This window comes from Penaeus monodon, chromosome 8 (genome assembly GCF_015228065.2).
Source record: "Penaeus monodon isolate SGIC_2016 chromosome 8, NSTDA_Pmon_1, whole genome shotgun sequence".
NCBI classification, from domain to species: domain Eukaryota; kingdom Metazoa; phylum Arthropoda; class Malacostraca; order Decapoda; family Penaeidae; genus Penaeus; species Penaeus monodon.
The window spans coordinates 36,310,403-36,312,902 of record NC_051393.1 but is presented as its reverse complement, the minus strand read 5'-3'; the positions used below and the strand labels follow the sequence as shown (position 1 = coordinate 36,312,902).

The following is a 2,500-nucleotide window of genomic DNA, read 5'->3' as shown; positions in this document are numbered from 1 at the left end:
GTTTGGACACAAGTGGTATCACAATTCCTGTGCTGGACCCACCCATCAGCAAGAAACTGCCTACCCTAACTGAGGTTATGATGGCAATCTCAATATACCAGGCAAGGTTTTCGCCCACATTCTTATGAAATGAATCTACGACCACATACTAAAGCACTGGAGCAGTCTGGATTCATTCCTGGGAAGTCCACATTTGACCGCATCCTAGCACTTCGAGTCATTGTGGAGTGCTGTCATGAGTTTGGTTGTGGGCTGTTCGCAGCTCAGAAAGGTGTTTGACTTGGTGCATTGAGAATTGCTATGGGACTTGGGAAAATTCCAACACGGATTATTGGCTTTATCAAGTCTACATACCTATGTACTAGTACTGAAAGTGCTATGTGGTGGGGGCCTATTGAACTTCTTCCCTGTTAATTCAAGGGTGAGGCAAGGCTGTGTTGCTGCACCAACACTTTTCAACACCTGCATGGACTGCATGACATAATACTAGCATATATGGATATATATATATTTTTTTCCTTTGTAGCAAACATTTCCTTATCGACATTAGCATATAATATGAAGCTTGTAGAGGGTGAATGTTTATTGCCATTACACATATACCCACTTTTTCATGTAACAGCAGATTTAATGATTTAACACACTAACTCATGTGCCTGGCAGTATGTTTTGCATTTCTTTCATATTTTCCTCTTCGGTTGGGTTCAGAGTTTTCCAAGTTATCAAGTTTCTTCTCACTTTTGGAACTAAAGTTTTGGAAACACTCACATTCATTGGCTTAGAGATATTTCAGAAATATCTGCCCGACTCAGATCCTTTCTTAGACCATGGTGCTTCAGCAGGCATTCTTGATTGGATTTGCATGGTAGAAGGGCTAGGCTTACTGAGTGTCGGAAGCTGAGTTGGACATTTTAAAATTACCCATTTTGAAAAATAGCCTTAAATTATATGTTTGTGTTATATATATATATATATACATATATATATATATATATATATATATATATATATATATATACATATAATATATATATATATATATATATATATATATATATATATATATATATATATATATATATATATGTATATATATATATATATCATAAGTAATTTTTTTTCACTTTTCTATTTATTTATTTATTTTTTGCATAAATTGAGCTAGAATCATATATTGAGTTATTGAGCTAGAGTCATGCACTGATTGCTCTGTACAATCATGATAATCAGAGGGGAAATATTTCGCCAAACCCACAGTGGGTGAAGGCCCTCCTCCACAGAGTCCAGTTGTGGAGGAGGTCACTCATCTCAAGGATTTCGGGGTTCCGAAGTGTGGGGATCAAGGAAATGCCATTACAAGACAAGTTCCTGCTCGGTAACCCATCATTCTTATTTGCTGATCTTTTGGGCGGACAGAAGCAGCTCATTCTGTATATCGACTGAGAAAAATACAAGAAACTCATTGACTACATCATTTTATATTAAAGAAAGATATCAGAGGCACAAACAATACATTTTGAGCAAGTACATGAAGTGCTAAATGTTCTTGAAAAACATCGGTAACACTTTCATGCCATACTTCTTTACAACCTTTCCTCTTCATTATTATTAGAACATCTGCCATATATTCATCATACTGCATTTTCCACCTTCAATACATGGAAGATCAAATAACAGGGAATACTGAAAAATGACAAGTGTACGTTGTGTTAAATACTATTGAATATTTCTATGAAGCATAAGACTAATAACTGGAACAATTACACAAAGATTGCTACAAATAAAATCGTAGTGTTGTTATTATTTTAAGGATTTCTTTTATGAGGAAGATAAATTTAATCTCTTAATCTTCCTTAACCATCTAACTGGCTGTATGTTTTCTTTTATAGGATTCAATTTCACTGTGTAGCTATTATTTCCCGCTATCTTTAGGATAAATATAAATCTCTATGCATTCAGTAGCCAATTTATAGCCATTGCATTTTATAGCCATTGGAGTCTAATATTTCTTTCCTCGAATAACAGATTACCTTCCTTTCCCACAGGGATGATGACGTTGGAACAAGAGCGCGAGGATCCTAAGGGGGCCACCGGTGGAGAAACGAGCCACCCGGAACCTCGGCCCGGGCCCCAGAGCTTCCAGCCCTCCCAGCCCGCCCACCACGCTCGCCTAACCAACCCCCACGTCTTGTCGAGCCTCATGAAGCCCGGCCAAAATCCGCGGCGGCCTCGAACTCCCATGAGACAGCAGCAGGTGGACTCCCCTTCATCTACCTCAGAAGTTCGGCCAAGTTCGCGCCAGGATCAGCAACAACAACAGATTCCTTTTCCATCGCTTGCCGAAAAAAGGCCACTAAATCAAACCCAAAAAAAAAATCTGGCACAAGCAGCAGTGCCAAGGCAGGGACTGGCAAGATCAGTGCAAGAACAGGCGCACAGGGCTGTGCTGTGTCAGGGCAGAAAAAAATCACTAGGGTCAATATTCACGCCGAAGGTAACG

General features: G+C 38.9%; 1 protein-coding gene across 1 annotated transcript in view; it reads left to right on the top strand.

The window, feature by feature from the left end:
• Nucleotides 1-2,314: 2,314 nt before the first annotated feature.
• Nucleotides 2,315-2,500, top strand: part of LOC119576322 — a 69,600-nt gene continuing 69,414 nt past the window's right edge. Inside the window, exon 1 of the mRNA XM_037923944.1 lies at nucleotides 2,315-2,500. This exon is cut by the window's right edge and continues 1,265 nt beyond it. The gene's annotated coding sequence lies outside the window, so the exon portion shown is untranslated.